The sequence below is a fragment of the Sciurus vulgaris genome (assembly GCF_902686455.1).
Source record: "Sciurus vulgaris genome assembly, chromosome: 16".
In the NCBI taxonomy this organism is placed as follows: Eukaryota; Metazoa; Chordata; class Mammalia; order Rodentia; family Sciuridae; genus Sciurus; species Sciurus vulgaris.
Window position 1 is genome coordinate 40,184,396 of NC_136477.1, and position 27,184 is coordinate 40,211,579.

General features: G+C 43.9%; 1 long non-coding RNA gene across 1 annotated transcript in view; it reads right to left on the bottom strand.

The window, feature by feature from the left end:
- The window catches only part of LOC306646013, a 110,199-nt gene extending 86,685 nt beyond the window's left edge, over nucleotides 1-23,514 (bottom strand). Inside the window, exon 1 of the long non-coding RNA XR_013759791.1 lies at nucleotides 23,247-23,514. This is a non-coding gene — a long non-coding RNA (uncharacterized lncRNA). The remainder of the gene's footprint in view (nucleotides 1-23,246) is intronic.
- Between the last annotated feature and the right edge of the window lie 3,670 nt (nucleotides 23,515-27,184).

The following is a 27,184-nucleotide window of genomic DNA, read 5'->3' on the forward strand; positions in this document are numbered from 1 at the left end:
AGCTCCTTTAACTGCTCCTCTCTGCTGTTGCAGAGGCTGCAGGGGCTAAGGCATCACCTCTAAACCTAGTGAAGGGTGAGGACCCAGCCCCTAGCACAATGGTGGGCAGAGTGTGTATGACACTTGGTATTATTCCTCATCAGTCTCCTGCTTCTTGCTAACTTCTTCCATCAAAGACATCCTTTCTCCAAGGCTTTCCTAGACTGCCCTAGGAAAACGTAGCATACATGGGGAGCACAATACCCCTTATTCAGTAGAAGCAAAGGCCCTGGGTTCAATTCTTAGGGTGCACCTTGCCTGCTGTGTGGCCTTGGTCAATTTCCTTCATCTTTTCCAAGACTCCGTTTCTTTTATTCGAGGTGTTGGGGGAACCCCAGAGCCTGACCATGCTAGGCAAGCACTCTGCCACAGAGCTATATTCCTGACTCTAACTCTTGGCTTGTTTCCTTGTTTGTAAAAGGGGGTAATGAGAGTGACTTGGATGCTCATGAATGGCTGTGAACCTTAAATCATGAACCTGAGGTACTCAGCTCAGGGGCTGAAGCAGGCAGGTTGTGGAGAATGGCCACCAATACACAAAGCTTGGGCTCTACCAGCTTGGCTGCAAAACCCTCCTTTGCCACTTACCAGCGGAGGTGAGTTGGGCAAGCCATCTCTCCACTCTCTGAGCCTCAGTGCCTCACCTTATAGTGGGGCTTTTAATGGGACTTCCATGCTAGTGTTATTACAAGAGGTAAATGAGACACGCTTGCAACATAGCTAAAGGTGAGTTTTAGGTCAGGGTTAGGTACGGTGTTATACTATAGATATGAGGTGTCCCCCAAAAGCTCATGTGTGAGACAATGCAAGGAAAGTGGTGAAATGATTGGGTTAGGACAGTCTTAACCTAATTAGTGTGTGCATCCATGATAGTTATTAAGTGGGTGGTAATGTAGGCAGGTGGCTGTGGCTGAATGAGGTGGGTAGCATGGGGTTTATATTTTGTCTGTGGTGAGGGCAGCAATCTTTCTCTCTGCTTCCTGGTGTGATGTGCTGAGCTGCTTTCCTCTGCCATGCCCTCTGTCATGATATTCTGCCTCACCTTGGGTCCAGAGCAATGGAGCTGGCTGTCTTCAGACCAAGACCTCTGCAACTATGAACCCCAAATAAATTCTTCCTCCTCTAAAATTGCTCTTATTATTATTATTATTTTTTTTTTTTTTTGGCAGTGCTGGGGATTGAACCCAGGGCCTCGTGCTTGCAAGGCAAGCATCTACCAACTGAGCTATCTCCCCAGCCCTGCTCTTATTATTCTTGTCAGGTTTTTTCTTTCTTTCTTTCTTTTTTTAGTACTAGTGATTGGACCCAGGGGTGTTTAACCACTGAACCACATCTCTAGTCCTTTTTATTTTTTATTTAGAGACAGGGTCTCACTAAATTGCTTTAGGGCCTCACTAAATTGCTGAGGCTGGCTTTGAACTCCTGATCCTCCTCCCTCAGCCTCCTGAGCCACAAGGATTGCCAATGTGTGCCTCTGCACCTGGCTCTTGTCAGTTCTTTTGGTCACAACAGCAAAAAAGCTCATTACAACACACAGCTATCCTTACTGTCTGGATGTCTTTGAAAGGTTGTATTAGTAGGGTTCTCCGGGGAAATACTTTACCACCTGTTTCATCAGTTTGCAAGGGCTGCCATAACCAAATATTGCAGACTAGGTGGCTTCAACAACAGACATTTATTTCTCACAGTCTGGGGGCTAGAACTCCAAGATTAAGGTGCTGGCAGAGTTGGTTTCTCCTGAGCCCTCTGTCCTTGACTCCTGAATGGCTGCCTTCTTCCTGTGTCCTCACATAGACTTTTTATCTGTGCACACACATCCCTGGTATTTCTGTGTCCAAATTTCCCCTTCTTGGAAGGACACCAGTCAGATCAGATTAGTGCTCACCCCAAAGGCCTCATTTTAACTTAATTGTCTCTTTAAAGGCCCCATTTCTAAATACAGTCATGTTGTAAGGTTCTTGGGGTTTGGACTTCAACATATGAATTGGTAGGGGGCAGGGAGGACACTGTCCAATCTATAATAATATTCTAATGTCCACCTGAAAGAATTGAGGATTAAGGGAATAAGGCATGCAGCATGTTTGTGACTATCTGTCCAAAACAGGTGCTCAGTATATGTTATTTTTCTCCCTTCGTCTAAAAAACATTTCAGAGTCATAACAATTAATGAGCTTAATCCTCAGCTGATGGGGACCACACTGGAGTTTGGAGAGTTGATGGGAGTTCTCACCAGCTCACTAGTAAAGAGATTCTCAAACTTGAATGTGGATAAATGCCCCAAAGGGGTTGTTAACACCCAGATAGCTGATTTAGGGGATCTGGGGGTGGCCGAGAATTGGCATTTGTAGCAAGTTCCCAGGTAATTCTGGTCCAGGAACTGCCAACCTAGTACATTCCTTGTGCATCAGAGGCTCAGAGCGTGCAGGGAGCACTCTAGGAGATAATGGTTTACGTCGTCGGCGTTACTGGCCTACATTTCCGGAGAGTCCATCAGGATGACCCCAAGTTAGCTTCTACCTTGTTCTCCACTTTCCTCCAAGGAACCAGGAAGATTTTTTCCAAGCAATTTGAAGGAGTTAATCCTGAATAGCTCCTGTGCTGATCCTGTGATCTCTTCCACCCCTCCTTCCACCTGGTCTGTGCTGGCAAAGCCCAGTTAGTTGAGGCGCAGCGGGCTCCCAGGCTGTTAGAGCACTTAAGGAGAGAGGGATTCTCAGCGACAAGCTGGCCCCTGCACAAAGCACAGCTCCTGTGGGAAGGAACAAAGCCGTAGCCTGAAGAAACGCCGGCTTTTCCCAGAGTCAGCTGGATGATGGGAGAAGGGAAGGATTTCCCCCTCTCATTTAAGTAGTTTTTATGTGTCTAAAGATGTTTTATGGAAACAGAAATTGTACCTGATAAAGTGCCAGCATTAATCCATTTGACGTGTTTAAGGGAAGCATTTGCACGGCAACGTATCATGTTAATGTAATGCTGATGGATAAGAGATGGCAGGGATGGTTTCGAAAGAGTTTTTTAAAACAGAATGAGAAAAAAAGAGAGAGTGGCTTTTCATTTTATTTTTTCCTGTGAATAAGTGTATATTTAATCCTAATAGTATTTGCTGAAACAGTTCTGGCTAAAATCCAAAGGGAGTTTTCAGAGTAGGCCAATTTCTTTTTATATCTGCCTCACTGACTCAGCCACCAGATAAGCGGTTCAGTTCCATAAACATTTATGGAACTCCTACTGTGTGTCAGCCACTATACTGTGGTCCAAAGAGCTCAGAGGTGTGCCAGGAACCTAACCAATGACAATGATATGTGACAGCAAGACAGATCCCTTTCTAGTCTCTCAATTCATGAATTATCTTAGTAAATCATCACTGAGCACCTAGTACATCTTACGTGGTGCTCCATGAAAGCCAGGTGTGGTGGCGCACACCTGTAATTCCAGTGGCTCGTGAGGCTGAGGCAGGAGGATCGCAAGTTCAAAGCCAGCCTCAGCAATTTAGCAAGACCCTAAGCAACTCAGCGAGACCCTGTCTCTAAATAAAATATAAAAAAGAGCTGGGGATGTGGCTTAGTGGTTCAATGCTCCTGGGTTCAATTCCTAGTACCAACAACGAAAACAAAAAACCAAAAAACACACCAAAGAATTACATGGTGCTCCATGATAAGATTCACACCTCTGCACAATTTGTACTAAGATCTGCAAAAATTCTGTATTTAAAAAAAAAAAAAAAAAAAAAAAAATCTCTCTCAGGGAAGTCCCTGAACATCTTCTTGAGGAAAGGAAACACAGCTTTCATGACATTTTCAAAGGTGTTTTATTGCATGTTCAAGTTTAAGAGGTCTCTGGTTTAGAGTGTATGGATTCAATCTGATTCATTTTTGAGGGAAAGTAATCTACTTTTTCCAGTGAGGCTGACTTTGAATTGCAACTTTCCTGCCTCAGCCTCCTGAGCCACTGGGATTATGGGTGTGCTTCACTGTGCCTGTTTTGTTTGTTTTAAAGAGGGGAGTCAATGTCATTCAATGATCATCATGAACAGCCCACTGCCTGAGCATCCTCATGGTGAGGATACACTGCTCGTCTATCATGGGTGGTTTTGGCAAAACAAACATACATATTAAAAAAGCCAGGTCAGGGCTGGGGTTGTAGCTCAGTGGTAGAGAGCTTGTCTGGCATGTGTGTGGCACTGGGTTCGATCCTCAGCACCACATTAAAAAAATAAACAAATGAAATAAAGGTACTATATGTCCATTTGCAACTAAAAATATTTAAAAACAAAACAAAACAAAACAAAACAAAAAAACAGGTCAAGGGCAGCTATCCCAGATGGGGCAGGGCAGGACCTTCAAAGATGGACTTGTTGGCATGTGTAAACAAGCCTAAAGTTCTAATTTAATCAAGTCACACCAAGGCGCGTTGAAAAGAAGCCAGCAGGAGAGAGGTAGAGAGGAGGGGTTGGGTGATAGAAGAGAGATAAGGGAATGGGGTAAGCAGAGGACGTAGGTTCTGGTTTAGGCAACGTGGGCTTCATCTTCCTTTGGGCTCCAACTGCAACTTGACAGGATAGGTGCCTGCTAGAGAGACAGTCCAACAAAGGCCAGGGTTTGATAGCCTTTCCCACACAGCAGGGTGTGCACACGTTCAGTTTTGTGAAAAGACGTCTCTGATCTTTATGAAGGTGAGTCACTATTTCTGAATTAGGACTGAGTTATTTTGAGAGTTACCAGCCAGAGGAGGTGCATTTGGTGAGAAAGTACATCCGAGAGTCATTGCTGCATTTTCTTGTGATCCTTCAAGAAACCCAAAGCCTAGACCAGAGTCACTGGCTACCATGGGATGTTTTGCCAAGAAGGAACTGCCATCTTGAGAACAGGTTGAAAGGACCTGGGCACTCTGAAGGAGGGTGGCCATCCAGCTCTCTCTTCTTCCTTTAGTAACAACTTCCCCCACTCCAGTCCATTCAAGTACCCAATTGCCCTCCTTCCTTCCCCAGTGTTTCGTAAGGACAGTGCTAGGCACTTGGATGCCATGTGTCAGGCCCATAGGGTCAGGGACCTGCCATCTAGGGTGTTCTCTGGGCTGTTGGGTTGGGGGATAAGAGTCAAGGAAGCTTTCCAGGAAGGTCCAGCTGTGCTGAGTCTTGCAAAAGAGGGTCTCAGAGAAAGGCCAGGGGAGCTGGGCAGGTTCAGGGACAATAGGGAATCCAGCAGCTGAAATGTGGTGTGTAAAGGTAACAGGAGCTGCTGGGGATGTGTGCACATCTCCATGCCCAGCACTGGGGGGATAAAAGTAATGGGATGGGGTAGTAGCAGAAGGGAAGGCATGGGCTGGAGTGTCTTAAGCAATAGGAGCCACTGAAGGGCTTTAGCAAGGGTATAATTTTGATTTTACATTTGAGAAAGAAGCCTCTGGCTGCATTTTGGAAAATTGAAGAAACAGGAGGGCCAGATAGGAGCATTACTGTACTATCATTCTTAGGAATGTTATATTCCTAAAAGGACCCCATGGAGAGAGTGAAGCTGAACACAGGGATGAACTGCTAACGGTGGAATTCTCAGCACTTGGAGAGGGATGCTTAGGAGCCTGGAAACTTTTCCTGCCATTTTTGAACCACATTAAAGCCAGCTGCCTTCATGGGGAAGAGCATCAGTGAGGAAAGCAGGTGGGAGAGGATGAAGTTCAGGAAGTGGAGGCTGAGAGGGGTGGCGTTAGAGCAGTAGTGAGCAGAAACCCTGGGGGAGAGTCCAGAACACTGGCTCACAACCTCAGGTGCACGTTGGAGTTATCTTATGCCACGGCCTCAACCCAGACTAGTTGAATACAAATTTCTAGGACTGTGGCTCAGGCATCAGTATTTTTCAAGCTTCCACTATAACTTCGACACCAGCCACGTTTCAGAACCATGGTCCTAAAATGGTGCTCCTCAAAGTTGTGCTCCATGGACCAGTAGCCCTGCATCACTGGGGGCTTGTTAGAAATGCAGGTTCTCAGGTTCCAGCCAGACCTGCTGCATCAGAGCCTGCATTCTGCAGATGTTCTTTGGTGACTGCTATCACATTGGCTGCACATCAGAATCATTAAAGATATTTTTAAAAAAATAAAAATAAAATCTCAGTTCCTGGATCCCTGGATCCCACTAACAGAAATTCTGGTATGATGCATTTGGGGTGTGGCCTGGGTGACAGAACTTCTTCTTCCCAATACCTCTCTCCTCACCCTCCCTCTCCTTCTCCTTCTTCTGGGGATTGAACCCAGGGGTACTTGACCACTGAGCCACGTCCCCAGCCCTTTTTTATATTTTATTTAGAGACAGGATCTCTCTAAGGTGCTTTAGGGCTTCATTAAGTTGCTGAGGCTGGCTTTGAACTTGTGATCCTCCTGCCTCAACCTCCCGAGCCACTAGGATTACAGGTGTGCTCCACAGCACCTGATACAACAGGACTTTTTATACCTCCATAAGTGATTCCCAAGTGCAGCCAGAGTCTAGACGAGCCCACATTCTAGATATTAGTCACAGACTCAAAAAACATCAAGAAAAAAGGAGAAGAGGTTTGAGGCGTAGGACTCTACAGACCGTGCCAACTCACGATGGTTCCACTTAGAATTTTTTGACTTTATGATGTGCAATAAACATTGAGTAGAGGTTGTACTTTGAACTTTGATCTTTCCCTGGACTATAGATAGGTCACACCATACTTTCACAATGTTGACTAGCAGCAGCAAGCCACAGCTCCAGGTCAACCCCCTGATCACAAGGAGGAACCAGAGACCCTCTGTAGTGTCCTGCCTAGCTGAGCTAGCATGTTCAGAACGTTAGGGGTATAAACATCCTGTCAACTTTCAATGCTTTCAATTTGTGATGGGTTCATCAGGATGCAATCCCATGCTAAGTCAAGGATCATCTGGACAAACCTAGCATCTTATAAGTAAATGAAAGGAAAGTTAAAAAAGGCATGAAGAATCTAGAATATTTGAATACGCTCTCTCTCTGCACCAAATCGTTCCTGGAACCAACATGCCTGTATAAGCATAGCAAACAGAATTTTTTGAAATATATTCCACTACCTGCTTGCCACTCATAGCCCCATTGAAGGCGTTCAGCCTCCCACGCCTAAGGCTGTGCACCTGTGCAGTGGGCATAGCAAAGCCCAGTTGAGGGGGTCAGTGAAGGCAGCTGTGGTACCAGCAGCTTCTAATGGCCCCTGGGGACCTTGCTGCTGATGCTCATGCCTTGTGTGACCTCATCCCTTTGTGTGTGGATCTGGTGGATGGTGGTGGGAGGGAGCACTTCTGAGATTCAGCTACTAAAAGACCACAGCTTCTCTTCCTCTCCCCTCCTCCCAGCTCTTGTGGGAAAGCAGCTTCCGTGTGGTGAGCAGTCCTAAGGAGAGCTCATGTGGCAGGGAGCTGATCTGTCCAGCCAGCAGCCAGGTCCTAAAGCACATGAGTGAGCACGGAAGCAGATCTTCCCTGGGCTGAGCACTGAGATGAATGCGGCCTTGGGAAGCCCCTGCGTCCTTCATGATTTAACCTCAAGAGTCATAGAGCAGCACCACTACCTTGGAATTCTGTTGTTTGGAGCAGTTTTAATGCACTTGGGTTCAAGGGGAGGGGAACAGATGACCTTTCAATGGGACAAGTGTTAGTCACATCCTAAGAGTATTCAGATGGGAGATTCTATATTTGTGATATAGATCTATCTATCTATCAATGTAATGTACAAAGCTGCTCCCCCTAGTAAGCCATCACCTATAGGACAGATAATGTAGAGCCCAATTAGATAAAAGGGGTAAATAATTAAAGTTATAGATATTGAAGTTAAAGTCCAGTACTCCTGCTTTATGACTGGTGAGACTGACTTGCTTGATGGTTAAGATCAAACTTAGAGATTGAGATTAAATACAGAGGTCAAGAAATGTCCACATTTGGGTCTTGCCCTCAAAGTCAGCCTGAACCCAGGGAATAAGAGGACTTCTCCAAGGAGCTTTGCAACTCTGGGTCATACAACCTCCTGACCAAGGAGATTGATGAGGCCACTAGAGGAAAAGCCACTCAGTGCACCTGCTGCAGAGGAGGGTCAAGGGAAAAAGGAGACATCCCTGGTGCTTTCAAGGGAAGCAACCTCATGGAGGAGACCCTGCCTAACCAATGGCACTAATGGAGCTAAGAAGCTGCTCTTAAGTTCTGTACGAATGACCCCTGTGGGAACTCAGCTGACTCTTTAACAGACAGGAACAGGTCACTTTGACCAACTTGATCTTAAACACCTAGCAAAACAGTTAAAACCAAAATATAGCCATTCTTGGGCATTTCAAAGAAATAATACTTAAATGTAATTTAAGATGTACACTTGTGTTAGCCCACGAGAATAAAGACTAAAAGCTACAAAAGAGATTCTTAGGCAAATGTGCCTGATAACTTTCAAGATAAACTGCCAGAGTCAGAAGTTTTAGTCAGTTTAAAGCCTACAGACACAGGTAGGCTTAATCTATGTTTGCTAGTAACAAAAGTATAGAGATCTCTACTAAATGTTGTGTTTACATTCCTGATAACCTGGACAATGTTAAAGTTCCCAAATAAAGGCCTTGTCCTCTCCAGCCTTTGCTAGGCCTTGTTATGGGAACAACTTCTCAGTTCTTCCACTCCCTGGTGAGGAATTATTGACTTCTGTCATCTTTATGATATGCATTGGCATGTTTCAGATTCTGCAACATTTATATTGTATCAAACTCATTTCAGTACTCATGTCTTTTTGTTCTTCTCTCATAGAAGCACCCATCTCCAGATGCCTTTACAACCTGCTCTTCCCCAACCGGACTTCTACCTTGGACCCCTCAATTGACCCGATTTCTAAAAAGGGAACTCCAAACTGCTTGCCCCACACTGCCCACTTCCAGCTCGAAGAAGCCAGAGCGGTCATCGACCCCCTTTCCTTACAGCAAAGGAGTTCCTAAAATTAGAGGGGTGAATGAAGCCAGAATTGGGGACAGGCAGTTAGTGTAGAGATGGGGGATCAGTCAAATCGAGGAAATGAAGTCCATGAAAACCATCTGCCTCTGGAAGTCTGCAAGTTGAAGACTGCCCCTGGGAGAATGGACTTTTTACATCTCACCTGCAAAGCCAGACCCAGTCTTAGGCAGGAAGGAGAGAGAAGGCTTCAGAAAGAACTGGAGAACAAAAGATTTTCTTATAAAAACAGAAACGGGGGAATGTAATGTACAAAGCTGCTCCCCCACCCATCAGGTGCAGCCATTTTGCCCACCTCCAAACCACTTGTCAATCTGTGAACATCCTAGCTAGCTATTGGTTCATCAGTCAATTTGCAAGTATCCTTCTCTGATATTGGTCCCCCGTCAGCCCGGCAGAATTCAATTGCTTTACTGTAGCTACCCCGCCATCTTTTCCCATCCTTCTGTCTGTCCTCCTCACTTTCTCTGTCCTCCTGGCTTTCATACTCTCTCTAGCATGCGCCCTTTCTCTTTCCTTTCTCTTTTCCCCTCATTTTCTCTTTTACCCTGCAGGGAGACACTCTGTTTGCTTAATAAACTCCCTTATGTGATTTCCCATGTCTGGCGTTGTTTCCATGGGATCCCTTACAATCTATCTATCTATCTATCTATCTATCTATCTATCTATCTATCTATCTATCTATCTATATCTATCTATATATAGAGAGAGATAAAGTGGTATCATAGCATGGTTCATAAAGTCCCCTCAAGCAGCTCCTCAGATCTAAATCAGGGTGTGTACATGAGATGGAACAGTACCCACAGAGCAGACCCATACCCCAACACTTAACAGCTCTGACCAGGGACTTCTGTGTTGGATTTTAAAGATGGATTTAGTTATGCATCTTAGAAAAAATACAATCCGTCACAAAGCATTCTCTACTCCTATCATTACATTAACACTAGTATTAGTAGTAGTAATGGTTGCAGGGGCAGCTCTGCCTCTTGGGTCTGGGATGGATGAGGAACCGCACAGCACTTTGGAGAAGACAGATCTAGGTTGGAATGTCAGGCTGATCCCTCACACAGGGTCAACCTTTGAAATATCATTTCCTGTCTGAGTCTGTTTCCTTGTTTCTATAATGGAGACTGTAACGTCTACCAGGGAGGATTGTGTGAGCCTGCAGGGACTCTCAGAAGCCCCTCACCCATGGCCAGGCCTGTTAGGAAATGGCCTTCCTAGGGACAACAGGGAGGATAACTTGGGCCAGAGGCCTTCCTCGCTTCCTCTCCTACCTGGAAAAGTCCAGGCTCACCTAAAGGCTGCCCAGGAAACTGCCTGAGGCCACCAAGGCTGGAACCAGGAGTGAGCCTAAAGGGTTAAGGAGGGCTGGGGGAAGCGGGAGGTGGGCTGGGCAGGGCCGGCACCATTAGCATGCAGCTGGTGAACGCTGCCCACTGTTGCAGCCTCAGCTGTTACTTCTCCCAGAGCCAAAGAAGAAGGATGAAAAACGGTGGCTGAGAGCAGTTGGTGGAAAGGGTCTCGCTGTGGGAGCTGTCCCATCTTGCAAGGGGGCCCTGATTTAAATCTGAGAAGGAGCCCCTGGAGGGGGTTTTGTGAGCCATGCAATGCTAATTAACTCCATTGTTATATTTTGTTTTCAACATTAGAGTCCCTCTAGGGTTGGATCACTTTTTTTTGTAAGAATTTAAAATTTTGCACTAGCGGCTAAGTCTCTGCCAATATTACGGGAAGAAGGGCCTGGAAGTAGAATCAGGTAGAGAGACTGGTCTCAGTCAAGTGAGAGATTGACAACACACCATAATCAGAATCTTCTTTTGATTCTTCATTTTATTTAAACCACTCTCAATTTTCCTGAGTTATGTTTTAGTGGTTAGAGCTTTTTAAAGGAAAAGAATTGGGGGCAGGGCAGGTGAGAGGGAAAGCAAGAGACCCAAAACCAATGAGCTAAACCTTGAGTGAAAGGAAGATGTGTGAAGGGGCTGATTAGTTTACACCAAATTCCCTGCAAAAGCAATTCCAGAAAATTCAAGTTCCCTCTGCCAAATGCATGGACTGTCTAGGAGCCAAGAAGGAAAGGAAGGACCAGATGAGAAATCTGGGCAGGGAGCCCTTCCTGCCAACAGCCAGAACCAACCCCTCCAACTTGATCTGATCTCAGAGAGAATCAGGCGATTCAAATCTAGCTGGGAAGACAATTGTTCCAGGACCTTCTGGATTACTCATAATTCAGGCTCTGACTCACCAGGCTGGACTCGCTCCAGGCCGAGAGGGAGCAAGAGGCTCAGGGTGAGCACATGGCTCTGGCTGCACAGCCAGCTGCCCATCCAAATCCTAGTCAGAGAGGGGCTGTGGAATCCAGATTTTTGTCTATGGAGCAAAAGATAGCTGAAGTTTAGGAGAACGGTTGATAACCCTTGAACTCCTAAGGCTGAGTTGAGAGAGAGGCTCAGGTCTTCTAGTAGTTGGTTGGCATCCTAAAGCAATCGGAGGCTGAGACAGGAGGATCGAAAGCTCAAGATCAAGCCTCAGCAACCTAATGAGGCCCTAAGCAACTTAATGAGACCCTGTCTCAAAATAAAAAATAGAAAGGACTGGGGATGTAGCTCAGTGGCAAATTGCCCCTGGGCTAAATTTCCCTTACACACCTCTCCACCCACCCCCCAAGAAAAAGAAAAATGAAATTAAAAGAAAAATGGCATAGCTTGACTGCCCCAATTGGGACACTGTGTGTATATGGGGGGGACAGGGGTCTAGTGGATAGAAACTAAGAGTAGTTTGGTGACTTTAGACCTGAGTCATCCAATATGGTAAACACTAAATGCAAATACTGTTGAGCTCTTGAAATGTGGCTAATAAAAAATGAGAGGTTTAAAAAAATACTTATCAGATTTCAAAGACTAAGTATGAAAAAACAATGTCAAGTATTTTCTAATTATTTATATTGACTCCATGTTGAAGAGTTTTGGACATGCAAGGCTAAATAAAATCATAAATAAATTTTTCTCTTTTTAAAAAAATGTGGCTACTAAGAAAGTTAAAATTACCTATGTGATTCACATTTTTGTGGCTTTTTCTTTTAATTGTACAGCTTTAAACCTATCAAGGCTTTCTTCTGAAAAGTAACGAACACAGGCGGTGGGTGTTTTCTATTTAGATTGAAACTCTAGATCTGTCATTAACCAGATATAAGATTTGGTCCAGTTACTTATACTCTCCGCTTCTCGGTTTCCCCATATCTAAAAGGGGATGAACACCAGCACACAAGTAGGTGACGGCTGCATGATACACCGAAAGCACACGGGACAGCCTTGGGCACATAGGAAATATCTGATACACAGTTGCCTTTGTTATTATCTAGTCTTAAAAGTTTCTCCTAAGCCCAAGAGGACTGTGGGGAAAGGGGAGGCATGAGATTGTTGCTTTTGATATCCATCTTTAAGCCCTTGGTCTTGCCACATTTTCTGGTGAAAAGCTGCTCCTTCTTCACATGGGTTTCATTTGTGAATTTTGAAACTGAGGTCAGAGAGAGATTTTTTTTTTTTTTTTTTTTTTTTGTGGTTCTGGGGATCAAAGCCAGGGGCCTCAGGCATACCAGGCAGGCACTCTGAGTTACACCCTGAGCACTCTCTGACTTTCTTACTAAGGCAGAATAAATGAGCCAGCTCAGAATGGGACGCTTGATGTATTAAAGACCTCATACTAAATCCTGCTGTCTGACCTGGGTGAGGTTCCTAAACCTCAGCTCAGATTCCTCACTTGTGCACAGGGCTCTCTGAGAACCCTTCCAGTTTTCTACATCACTTAGAGAGGTCACAGGCTTTCAAATGCCTGGCACTGTGGGAATTCCAAGGTACCCTGAGGAGCTTCTAGTCTAAATTAATTAACATTCATATTATTTTAAAGTATACAAAGGATTGGGAAAAGAAAATATAGGAAGCCGAGGAGGGCGGTACCAGGGGATACTAAGTTGGAAGAAGTGGGCAGAGCTTCCTTAGGGTGTGATCCTTGAGCTGAGATACAGGGTAACTGAAGAGCAGGCAAAGTAGAATGAACCCAGGCCTCAAGGCACCAGAGACTGAGGGAATATCCAGGAAGAAGGCCTGATAGTTAGCTTCATGTGTCAACTTGGCTAGGCTATAGTGATCAGGTGTTTAGTCAGATGCTAGTGTAGATGTTGCTGTGAAGGAACTTTGTAGATGTGACTAATTTAAATCAGTCTTTGAAGCAAATTTCTCTCCATAAAATGGGTGGGCCTCATTCAGTTTGCCAAAGGCCTTAGGAGAAAACCCCAAGGTTTCCCCAGAGAAGAAGGAATCCTACCTCAAGATTGCCATAGAAATCCTGCCTGAGTTCACAGATTGCTGGCCTGCCTCTTGGATTTCAGACTTAAATCTGCAACTCTTTTTTTGGTGGTGGTGGTGGGGGTAACCAGGGATTTAACCCAGGGATGCTTAACCACTGAGTCACATCCCCAGCCCTTTTTATTATTTATTTTGAGACGGGGTCTCACTAGGTTGCCTAGGGCCTTGCTAAATTGCTGAGGCTGGCCCCAGACTTGCTATCCTCCTGCCTCAGCCTCCGCAGTCGCTGGGATTATAAGCATGTGCCATCACATCCAGCTGCAACATCAACTCTTATCTCAATAGTTGTCCTATGGATTTTGGACTTCCCATAGTTACCTACCTAAGCCAGTTCCTGTGTGTGTGCATGCACGCATACATGACTGTATGCATATGTGCGTGTATTAGTCTGTTTCTCTGGAAAATCCCAGTGTTTACAGTGGTCACAGATGGGTTAGGGCAGATCAAGTGGAGCTCTGTAGGTAGAGGGGAGGTGTGGGAAGTAGAAAAACAGGTTTGTGGGTACACCAGGTGTGGCCATGAGAGTGTCATGCTAAGATTGATTTAACATGGAAGGGGGAGATCATCAATTCAATATCATCAATATATATCGATGCTCACAGAACATCTGGGGTAGACTCCGTGTTGAAATTCTTAGTTTTCCTCCTTTACCTGTATCCATGACCTTTGTTTCTCTCACCTACATCTGCCTTCCTTGAGTCTGGGCTGGCTTTGTGACTTGGTTTGACCAGTAGAAAGCAGTGGAAGTGTTGGTGTGCCAGTTCTGGGCAAACACTTTTACCACTGAGCCACATCCTGGGTCTCTGTGTTCCAGGCCTAAGCCTAGGTCTTATGAAGCCTTGTGTTCCTGCCATGGCCAGAAGAACATGCCCAGGTTAGGTTGCTGGAGGATGAGAGGTGCTTGCAGCAGAACACAGCTAACCCAGTCATTGAGCCACGGCCAGCCTGGCTCAGCCAGCATCCAGCTGAACCCAAGATGTGAACAAGCTCAACCAAGCTCAGCAAGACTGCCTAGCAAGGCACCTCCATCACTTGAGCAATAAATACTTATTACTGCGTGCCCTTGAGGTTTCGTGGTTTTTCATTATATATCATTACTGTGGCAAAAGCTAGCTGATACAACATCAAAAAGTCTATTTGAAATAAGCACTTGGATGTTCAAGTCTAGTGAACCTAAAAAGATGACAAGCAGGAAATGGAGATTTGTCAGCAGGTGCCAAGCAATGACAGTCAATGAAATCACCTAGTGAGAAAGCAGGCCATGAACAGACCAGGAACCCTGAAAGCTGTCAGCATGTAATGATGAGATAGTGGCTGAGGAACCTGCAGAGAAGGCTGAGGGAGGATGGTCCAAAGGGTAGGAGACAAACCAGGAAAACCTGGAACTAGAAAGCTGAGGATCTCAGTCTTTGACATTCCTCAGAGAAGTGCTAAGGCCACACTGTCTCCCCACCTCAGGTCTCTGATTAGTGCCTTCCAAGGAAGTGTCTTCTAAGCTGCTAACCAGTTTTATTCCCCTTTTCCTGCCTAGCTAGAGCTTGGAGACCCTTTCCTGACCCACCTAAGGCATGGTCTGAGATGGGAACCTCATTTATTAGAAGGAAGTCGGTCTTTTAGTTGACTCTGATACAGCAGTGAGGGAAATGAGCAGGTCACTGAATGAAATTCTTTGTAACCAAGGGTTTATCCCCAGTGGGATCACCAAGTCCTACTGACGGAGTCTCTGATACAGCTATCCTTTTGAACTACTTGTTATGGTCTAAATGTGGGAGCCCACACCCCAGATTCGTATGTTGAATTCTAATCTCCAACGTGAAGGTAGTTGGAGGTGGGGTCCTTTGAACGGAATTAGCACTAGCTAGCCCTCTTCCCACCATGTGCCAACAACGAGAAGGCGGCCATCTGCAACCATCATCTCCAACCAGAAGGGGGTCTTCATGGAGCTGGGGAGATAGCTCAGTTGGTAGAGTGCTCGCCTCGCAAGCACAAGGCCTTCACCACATCCCGACTCTGCTGGCAGCCTCATCTCAGACTCCAGTCTCCAAAACGGTGAGAAGTGAAGGTCTGTTGTTCGGGCCACCTAGCCTGTGGTAATTTGTTAAAGCAGCCTACTAATATATGACCCCATCCTCTTTCTCCTGGGCTTGTACCACTGTGATACCTGCATCTTTTCTCAGCCTGTGTTCTCTCCCTAGTCTAGTCTTCTGTGGTGCTATCAGACCAATTGGTTACAATCATAGGTTTGATCACCGAAGTCCCTGTTATGACTCTCTGATGGTTCCCTGTGCCCAGAGCAGTGATTTTCACTCGGTTCTATGACATTTTGAAAGGTTAGGAGGAGACCCCACCAGATCATGGAGTCTTGAGAGTGCATACACCAGTCTTACTGCTTAGAATCACCTTCTATTTCTGCGGCTAACCCTCCTCGTTCTTCAAAACTCTGCTGCAAGGTCAGATGCAGTGGTGCGTGCCTGTAATCCCAGTGGCTTGGGAAGCAGAAACGTGAGGATTTGGAGTTCAAAATCATTCTCGGCAATTTAGGAAGGCCCTAAGCAACTCAGTGAGCCCCTGTCTCTAAATAAAATATAAAAAAGGACGGGGGATGTGGCTCAGTGAGTAAGTGCTCTGGGGCTCAATCCCTAGTACCCCCTCAAAAGAAAAACAAACAAACAAACAAAACAAACCCTGCAGCAGCAGCACTGTGGTACCTGTGCCTTTGCAACATAGACACTTGGCATTTGCAACCGTCCTCCCAGGCACGGCCCTCGGGGTGGTCTCCAGCCAGCAATAATAGCACCTGGGAACTTGCTAGAGACAGAGTCTAGGGCTCTGCTGGAAACTTGCTGAATCAATGGCTTTAGGTTTTGTCAGGTGCTTAACAACTTCCAAGCGGTTCTGATTTCAAGGAAGCCTAAGGTCCTCTTTAAAGCAGTCATCACAGTGGTCTGGAGCTGTGTCAGTTTTCAGTCCCAAATGATTTTTTTTAGTACAAGAACTGTGCCGCCGCCCCCTCCTCTTCCTCCTCCTCCTCCTCCTCATTATTATTATTATTATTATTCTCCAGGGCTTGACTCAGTATCTGACACTTAGGAGATCCAAAGTCAAGGTTATTGTCCAATGAAAGCAACTTGAGGATGGATGTCATAAGTTCTTTCTCATTTACCTATCATTGAGTACTTACCCTGGAGATCAAAAGCACTCCTCAGAGATTATGCAAGCTAAACCCAGAAGAAAACAAACAATGGGGTGTGCTAAAATGTAGCTCAGAATAATCTTTTTTTTTTTTTTTGGCAGGGGTTGCAGTTTTGCCACTGAGCTATATTCTCAGTCCTTATTTTATTTTTTTGCTAGGTATTGGGGATTAAATCCAGAGGCACTTAATTGCTGAGCCATAACCCCAGTCCTTTAAAAAAATTTTTTTATATTGACACAATGTCTTGCTAAGTTGCTTAGGGTCTAAGTTGGGGAGGCTGGTCTTAAACTCATGATTCTCTTGCCTTAGGTTTCCAAGTTGCTAGGATTACAGGTGTGCACCACCATGCCTGGCTCCTTTTAAAGTTTTGAGACAGGGTCTCACTAAGTTGCCCAGGCTGGTCTTAAACTTGTAATCCTACTACCTCAGATTCCCAATCTGATGACACTACAGGCATGTACCACCAGGCCCAGCCAAGATAATCTAAATACAGTGTGTATTAGATTTTTAGGGACACCATACCAAAGTAGCACAAGCTGGGTGGTTTTAAACATTACTTCTACCCTAGAACTTCAGTGAATGTTGGAACAAAGTCCTCACAACCTCAGTCTGCCCCTAAGCAAATTGTCCTCTTGCTTCTGGTTGTAGTAGGAGAACTTAATGTAGCACCAGCCAGGGCTGGGTTTGGCAAACTGGCCCAGAGCCTTGTTTTCCAGGAAGCTCTGGGCCTTGGTTTGAAATGACTCAACAGTCAAAAGCTGTCTCAAAGTTTCCCTCCTCTCTGAGGAGAAGGAAGCAAAGTTTTGCCTACTTAGTTTTATACACTGTAGTAACGGGGATTGAACCCAGGAGTTCTCTGCCATCAAACCACATCCCCAGCCCTTGTATTTTTTATTTTGAGACAGGGTCTTGCTAAGTAACCCAAGTTGGCCTTGAATTTGGGATCCTCCTGCCTCAGCCTCCTGAGTTACTAAGATTATTGGTGTGTACCGCTGTACCTGGCTGCTTCTACATTTTAATGCAAGTAGTTCAATATTTCTTCTGCTTCCCCCCAACTTGTTCAACCATTGCAAGCATCTATCAGCTGTGAAACATCAGTTTTCCACTTGAATTCTGACATGACATCCGTCATTACCAGAGTTACCATCACACCTGATGCATAGATATATTCAGTAATGAGAAGCTACTTCCATGTACTCACAGATGCATTATCTATTTTTCTTTACCTGCTTAATCTGTCATGTGACAATCAAAATGTCTATCTCTCTTTGAGGACATGACAGGAAGTTGGGGAAAAATCTAGCCTCCCAGGTTTGGATTAGGCAGCTCTTATCCCACTCACATGGGAATTTTACACACATAAAATTATCTTGTATGATAATCTTCCAAATGTAGCCTAAGCATCTCAGGAAATTGCTGTGAAACTACTTTTTAAGCCAGCAGTTCTCTTTTCAAGCCCGCTAAGGTTGAACGAAGCTTGGACTCTTCCAACTGTACCACCCACACACATCCGAAAGGGGAACAACAGAATTTGTTTTGGTGCTATTTATAAATAAGCAACTCACATGAATTTAAAAATCCCCAGAGTCCAGAATGACAAGTGCCCTATGTCAGCTAGGCCACCATCTGTGTATCACACAACATGTAACTCTGTATTCTATGAGTTTGACATAAGTTGATTATTCATTGCTGGCATAAATCATATGCCAAGGACGTGACATTAAAAACACATATATTTGGTCTCTGCCTCTGATTCCTGGCACAGACCTCATAAATCCCTTGCAATTTCCTGGATGGTAGGAGCAACTTTTGCTCTCATGAGGCCACTCTTGGTGGACTCCTGGATGGATGGAGTTGATCACCAGAAAGGCCAAGCTGTGATTAGAAGCTTGGAATTTTCAGCCTCCCTCCCCCAACACCCACAGGTGGGTTCTTCATTGATCATGACTTGTGAGGAAGACTCTACAAAAAAGATGGGGTTCAGACAGCTTCTGAATTGGTCATACAACCATGTGCTGGGAGCGTGGCACACCAAAGCTCCTAGAGGATGGGAGCCCCTGGGCCCAGGACCCTTCCAGACCCCACCCTGTGTCTCTTTTGCCTGGTGGTTCCTCTGTATCCTTTGTGATGTCTTTGATGGTAAACCAGTAAAACTAACAGTTTCCCTGGGTTCTGAGAGCTGTTCTAGCAAATGATCCAATGTGAGGAGGGGATCACCAGAACCTCTGATTCATAGCCAGACACTGACAACTTCAACTCACAACTGGCATCAGAAGCGGGGGCGGCCTTGTGGGACTGAGCCCTTCACTTGTGGGATCTGGTGCTCACTCACCCCAGGAAGACGCATCGGAAGCAAAGTGTTCTGGAAGGACTTGGTGTTGTGAGTGAGGATACCGAAGAAGCAGTTTGTCTTTTCTATGTTAGGATGACTGCAAACCCCAAATTCCAGAACCCTTACCAGAGTGAGAACTGCCTTTGAAAGCCATCACACCTGTATGTTGAAACTAAAGCGATCTCTATCTGAATGAGGGGGAGAGGCTCCCCAGAAACACAAGGAACGTCATGTGATGAACCCCCTCCAGAGCAGAAGTTCCACATCACATCTGCCAGCGGGGTTCCCAGCCAACTGTGCTCAGGTCTCTGTGTCCTTCACAAGTCCAATCATGCTTTCAAGGGCTCTGAATGGAAATTACTTCCAAAATTTAAACTGTGTACTTTCCTTGCCAATTACATTAAAAATCAAACCAAAGACTAATCAGTTTCTTCCCTCAACAAAACACATTTAATATCTCATTAGCTTTGGAAAGTTTCACAGCAAACAGGCATAAAAGGACATGCTGGAAAAAGCATTATTGTCTTTCTGTCTAAATAGCTACTGATACCCTTTGTTACTTTTTTCCCCCCTAATAGTGCACTCTGCCTAAAGTCTTTGTAAAAGAGGGCATGTAGCTGGGCACCGCAGCCCAAGCCTGTAATTCCAGCAGCTTCGGAGGCTGAGGCAGGAGAATCACAAGTTCAAAGCCAGCCTCAGCAAAAGCAAGGCACTTAGCAACTCAATGAGACACTATTTCTAGATTTAAAAAATACAAAAAAAGGTCTGGGGATGGTTGAGTGCCCCTGAGTTCAATCCTGGCCCTCCAACGAGAAAAGACAAGAAAAAAAGAAAAAGAAAGAAAAGAAAAGAAAGAAAAACAGGACGGGCACATAGCAGCATTAGTTCACTTGCTTCTCTCCATCTTGTGACTGACACAGCAAATAGGCCTGTCAGGCCACTGTGAGCTGCCTGTCTTGTCTTCAGTCCACACTGTGGAAATCCATGTGTAATATTATCAAGAAACTTCTTGTTCCTTTGAATTTGGGTAGAGGAGTTATGGCTCATTACACTTACTCATTCCGAACATCTAGCTCTTTTCCACCGTTGTTAGGTGAACAGTCAATGCACAGCATTAAACCTCACGCACACAGCCAGCACAAAATAAAACCAGAGCCAAGAGGTCACAATTTCAGAAATTCCTTCAAATCCAATTTTTAGAGACTCCTGAAAATATAGCAGAGAGACTCCACTATCCCTTCAAAACTGTATGAAAGTCAGACTCTTCTCCAAATAGCAAAACAAAACCCAAGAAATTCTGAGTTACAGCTACCGTGGAAAGAAACCTGTTGGGTTTGCAGTGGGCAAAGGTGTTTCTTCTCCTATCATTCAATACAAGAAAATCAGAAGAGCTTTGGGAGCCACTAGGAGAAATGGCCACCACCACGCCACCAAGTAAGATGGTGTCTACACTGCCTTCATTCAGTTTCATTATTGAGTATTTCTCAGGGTTTAATAGATCCAGATCATCCTATCTGTTCTAAAAATCTTTATAAAGAGACATGCTAGTGCTCTCAGTCACCATTTCTACAAAGTGTAACTCTAAGAAGAAATGGAGGGCAGCTTCTATGGAAGGCAAATGAAAGAAATTTCTGCCTGATATTGCTGCAGTTGTTTAACTGGTTGAAGATGCTGTCTTTTATGACACCCAGTGCCTGTTAGCTCCAAATGCACAAGATAATTTCTACTTAAATTTAGAGATAGGAAAAATTTTGTCTTTCAAAATAAGTTTGTGCACTTCCATTTCATTTTTCCCCCCCCCCTTGGGTGCAGGGGATGGAACTCAGGGCCTCACATATGTTAGGCAAGTGCTTTATCACTGAGCTATGCCCCAAAATCCCTGTGTACTTCCTTTTTTTTTTTTTCTTAAATAAAGGAAACTGTTCAGTTGCAACATAAAACTGTTTAATACAGGAGTAAAATGGCACAATAAAAAATCTTTCCAGGTGTGTGGAATATCTATTTCCTATTCAGTTCACTTAATCTGTTTTCTGATTCTTTTAATGTCTTATTTCCTTGTATTTCCTTATAAGCATCTCCCTGCAAAAAGTGTCTCATTAAAAAAAAAAAAAAAAAAAAAAACCCAAAATAAAAAGGGTTTACCACTACACTCCTATTAGAATGACTAAAATCCCCAAATCAACAATACAAATTGCTGGCAAAGATATGGAACAACAGGGACTTTTTGTTCCTTGCTAGTAGAAATGTAACATGGTACAGCTCCTTTGGGAGACAGTTTAGCAGTATCTAAGCTTAGGCTTGCCATAGGATCCAGCAATCCTCCTTCTAGGTATTCACTTGCTTTGAAAACTGATGTCCACACGACAACTTCCAAATGAATGTTATAGAAGCTTTGTTCATATTGGTCAAGAATTGGAAGCAATCAAGATGCCCTTCAGCAGGTGAATGGATAAACAAAATATGAAATGTCTATACAATGAATTATTTAGTCAGCGAGAAAAATAAGTGAACTATGGTGAAAAAAGGTGTGGGTGAAATCTTAAGTGCATATTGTTAAGTGAAAGAAGCCAGGCTGAAAAGGCCTCCTTGAGTATAATTCTAATTACATGAAAGACTTAGAGACAGTAAAAAGATCAGTGGGTGAAGGGACAGGGGAGATGAGGGTAAAATATGGAAGAATTTTTAGGGCAGTGAAACTACTCCATATGATACTGTGGTGGAGAATAAAATACACTATGCATTTGTTGAAATCCATAGAACTTTCTGGTACGAAGAATACATCTTAATGTAGGCATGAAAACCTTAAAGATAATTTAAAAGGTTGAAAAGTATCAGGATGAAATGAATGTAGAATGTGTATTACAAACATATGAAAAAGCTCACTGAAGAGGTTGGGGGAAAAGTGCTTTCCTAAGTAACTTTGGAAATGAGTGTCTATAATACTAAAGGTGAAAGAGACTATATAAGCACTGTGTTCCAGTTAACTGTAGAAGTTGTTTCTGTGGGGGGTATGGTTTACCATTCTGTTTCTGCTGTTCATGTGTCCTGGAATCAAACAATTAAGTAAATGGATGATAGGAACCAGATCTTTCACTACTGGAGCAGGAGGATAGAACAATACACATGGTAACAAATGAGAATTATAGACATCAGCATGAATACATGTTGAATATAGGTACAGATAGTTACACATAGAAATACTTAGAGATCCTGCCTTGTTCTGTCAGCTGAGAGGGCCAATCAACACCCAGTTGACACAAGCATAACCTGTAGCCAGATCTTGCTTGATGATATCACCCCCAAAAAAGGAACCAGGACTCCCTGGAGAAATGACTGATGCTAGGACTTGGACTACTACACAAGATAAGTCTGAAATGTCTTGTCATTCCAGAAAGCGCTAAAACAAAAACAAGCCACAACGATGGGGCATGTCAAAGTGATGTAGGAGTCAACTGAAAGAGGTCCTGATGGCTAAAGCTGGGACCATTGGGCAAGGAGATAAAGTAGTATTGGATTATAACCCGAGATACCTATAAGTCCAGACTAGTATAAATAACTGACTGAATAAATAGAGAACAGACAAATCTTCCATGTGGAAGAATTATAGACTTTTTTTTTTTTTTTTTTTTTTTTTCTTTTTCCTGCTCTGGGTATTAAACCCAGAACCTTATGCACGCTAGGCAAGAATACTTGTCACTGAGCTACATCCCCAGCAAGAGTTACAGGGGTTTTATATGAGTACTTTACCTTGGAACTGTGGGTCATAACTCCCCAATCCTTATTTGTGGAATGCAGGTAGTGACTACCTTTTAAAAAAGTACAGGATGGAAAAAAAAAAAAATACTACAACTAAGAAAGGCAACAAACACTACTGCAAGGGAGGTATCACGATAGAAGTCATGTTGACAGTCCCCACCCTTGATATGATGGACCTCCGTGGTCCTCAAGAGTGCATAACCTCAAGTTAATCAAGTTAAACATCGGACAAATGCTAATTCAAGGACACAACAGAATACCTGAGCAGTGCTCCTCAAAACTGTCAAGGTCACCGACGACAAAGAAAGTTTGATACACTGTCATGGTTTGAGGAACCTTAGGAAACAAAAAGATTACATATAATAGCACGCTGATGGGATCTGGGGTACAAAAAAGACATTAGGTAAAAAAGAAATCAAAGTATGGACTTCGGTTAATTACAATGTAGCAATATTGATTCTTTAAGTGTAACGTTTTTTTTGGCTGCAAGATGATAAAAGAGCAAACTGGAGCCAGGTGTATGGGGACCCACTGTGGTATTGTCATAAAAACTAAAACGGTTTTAGAATAAAACGTACATTTAAACCCACGCGCGTACCTGGAGAGCGCGGGCTGGGTCCGCGAGCGACTCCTGCAAGCGGCGGGACACAGGGCGCGGCGGGGACTAGCGGGGTCCCGGGCGGAGTCTCGCCCCAGCGCGGCGCACGCCGAGGAGGCGCAGCTCCTACCCGCGGCGGTCAGCAGCCGCGACTGATTCCCAGGCGGAAAGTTCACGCAGCAGGGAATTATTATAATTTGCAATGACTGCGTGGAAGAGACTTGGCGAGAAGAATTTTCGTCAATTCAAATGAAATCAGGTGTGGCCTCTAGCTGGGGCTCTTCGCTCAGCCCTCCAAGCGCCAAGCACGGGCATCACCAACTGGGAAGCATTTGTCCCCTGTTCGCCCTTGGCGAGACTCAGGAGCGGGTAACCCGGCCCAGATTGAAGGCACCCGGGGTCAGACCGCAGGTGAATTCAGACGCCCGGCCGGGAGGGACAGAAGGGCCCTGGAGAAGGTAGAGAAGGGCCATGCAGGGAAGGTGGCCTGGAGCCAGGCCTGCCAGACATTCCCAATGTTACGTGACATTGTGCAGCATTTAACTGTAAGCTTCTTTTAAAGAAAACCCCCTGCTGGCTGAGCAAAAAACAAGACTGTCTTCCTGGGGGATTGAGGGGTGGGGGTGCATCTGAGACCTCTGAGAAAAAGGAACTGTCCCCACAGGTTGTGAATTTCAAAATTGTTTATTTAAAACCAAAACAGAAGGAACAAAGGTGGGTGGGAACTTGATGGAAAGCTGTGCTGTCATAGCAATAGCTACCTGAGCCGCCGGGCGATTGAATCAAAATTCATTAGAATAAAGTTTTAAATGGTCTAGGTGGCTCTGGCCACCTTCTAAATGCTCACGAGCCCTTCCCATCATTATGGAAAGTTCCATGGGATAGTGCTGCCAAGTAGAAGGCGATATTGGGGAAACTGGCAAAATTGGAATGCAAAGCCTGTATTTGTTGATTGCATCCGCGTTAAATTTTCTAATTCTGATCATTATAATGTAGTTATATAAAGAAATGTCCTCTTTCTCAGGAAGTCCACGTGGAAATATATAGGGACAAGGGAACAACTTAGTCTCAACTGGTGAATCTTAGGTTCTATTTCAACTTTTCCCTAAATCTGAAATTATTAAAAAAAAAAAAAAATTTTTAGGGATACGAATAGGAAAAGAAGAACTCAAACTATCCCTATTTGCTGATGACATGATTATATATTTAGAGGAACCCGGAAATTCCACCAGAAAACTTTTGGAACTCATAAGTGAATTCAGTAAAGTAGCAGGTTATACATCAATGCTCATAAATCCAATGCATTTTTATACATAAGTGATGAATCCTCAGAAAGAGAAGTTAGGAAAACTACCCCATTCACAACAGCCTCGTAAAAAATAAAATACTTGGGAATCCATCTCACAAAAGAGGTGAAAGACCTCTACAATGAGAATTACAGAACACTAAAGAAAGAAATTAAAGAAAATCTTAGAAGATGGAAAGATCTCCCACGTTCTTGGATAGGCAGAATTAATATTGTCAAAATGGCCATACTACCTAAAGTGCTATACAGATTCAAATGCAATTCCAATTAAAATCCCAATGACGTACCTTACAGAAATAGAGCAAGCAATCATGAAATTCATCTGGAAGAATAAGAAACTCAGAATAGCTAAAGCAATCCTTAGCAGAAAGAGCGAAGCAGGGGGTATCACAATACCAGATCTTCAACTCTACTACAAAGCAATAGTAACAAAAACGGCATGGTATTGGTACCAAAATAGAAAGGTAGATCAATGGTACAGAATAGAGGACACAGACACAAACCCAAATAAATACAATTTTCTCATACTAGACAAAGGTGCCAAAAATATGCAATGGAGAAAAGATAGCCTCTTCAACAAATGGTGCTGGAAAAACTGGAAATCCATATGCAACAGAATGAAATTAAACCCCTATCTCTCACCCTGCACAAAACTGAACTCAAAATGGATGAAGGACCTTGAAATCAGACCAGAGACCCTGCATCTTAGAGAAGAAAAAGTAGGTCCAAATCTTCAACATGTTGGCTTAGGATCAGACTTCCTTAACAGGATTCCCATAGCCCAAGAAATAAAAGCAAGAATCAACAACTGGGATAGATTCAAACTAAAAAGCTTTCTCTCAGCAAAGGAAACTATCAGTAATGTGAAGAGAGACCCTACAGAGTGGAAGAATATCTTTGCCACTCATATTTCAGATAGAGCACTAATTTCCAGAATATATAAAAAACTCAAAAAACTCTACACCAAGAATACAAATAACCCAATCAACAAATGGGCTAAGGAAATGAACAGACACTTCACAGAAGAAGATCTATAAACAATCAACAGATATACAAAAAAATGTTCATCTCTAGTAATAAGAGAAATGCAAATCAAAACTACACTAAGATTCCATCTCACCCCAATTAGAATGGCGATTATCAAGAACACAAGCAACAGGTGTTGGTGAGGATGTGGGGAAAAAGGTACACTCATACATTGCTGGTGGGGCTGCAAATTAGTGCAGCCACTCTGGAAAGCAGTATGGAGATTCCTCAGAAAGCTTGGAATGGAACACCATTTGACCCAGCTATCCCACTCCTCGTCCTATACCCAAAGGACTTAAAATCAGCATACTACAGAGATACGGCCACATCAATGTTCATAGCTGCTCAATTCACAATAGCCAGATTGTGGAACTAACCTAGATGTCCTTCAATTGATGAATGGATAAAGAAACTGTGATACACACACACACACACACACACACACACACACACAATGGAATATTATGCAGCCATAAAGAATGATAAAATTATGGCATTTGCAGGCAAATGGATGAAATTGGAGAAAAGCATGCTAAGTGAGATAAGCCAATCTCAAAACACCAAAGGACAAATGATCTTACTGATAAGCAGATGATGACACATAATGGGGGGTTAGTGTTAGGGTTAGGTTTAGGGTTAGGGTTAGGGTTAGGGAGGGGGGCAAGAATGGAGGAAGGAAGGACTGTATAGAGGGAAAAGAGGGGTGGGAGGGGTGGGGGGAAGGGAAAAATAACAGAATGAATCAAACAACATTACCCTATGTAAATGTATGATTACACAAATGATATGCCTTACTCCATGTACAGAGAAACAACATGTATCCTATTTGTTTACAATAAAAAAAATTTTTTTTTTTTTTTTTTTTTGGTACTAGAGATTGAATCCAAGAGTGCTTAACCACTGAGCAACATCCCCAGCCCATTTTTATCTTTCATTTTGAGACAGGGTCTCATTAAATTGCTTAGTTGCTGAGGCTGGCTTTGAACTTGTGATCCTCCTGCCTCAGCCTGCCCAAAACTATTTTAAATAGAAAACGGAAGAAATTAAAACAAAATGAAATAAAACCTCCAGGGAAGCCAAGAAAGTTAAAAAGTTGACTACAATGAAACACGAAGAATGTACTGTGAGTGACAGACCTCAACTTTTGAGCGTGATGTCCCATCTCATGGTCACGGCACACTTCGATAGGTTTAATTACACACATCTTTTTTTTTTTTTTTTTTTTTTTTTTTTGCTGGGGATATGAACCCAGGGACTTGTGCTTGCTAGGCAAGCACTCTACCGACTGAGCTATCTCCCCAGCCCAACTACATACATCCTTAATCCCACCTATATTCTTGGTGACCTTTCAGAACTTCTGTCTTCACGGTGTCCTCTTATATGCTGCCTGGGCAAGTTCTCAAATTCCAGTAAACTCCATTCTTGCTTCCAGGTTTTGATTGTGCTATGCATCTTCCTCCTCCAAGTAAGGTCTGACCCAGCGCTAGACTTCATCCTCTGAACCTCAGGGTCAAGTTCCATCTGGAAGAGAATCTCTATGACAGTATATGCCTTCAGCTGTTCTCACATAGTTTTTTTTATCCACTGATTTAAATGGGGTATCACA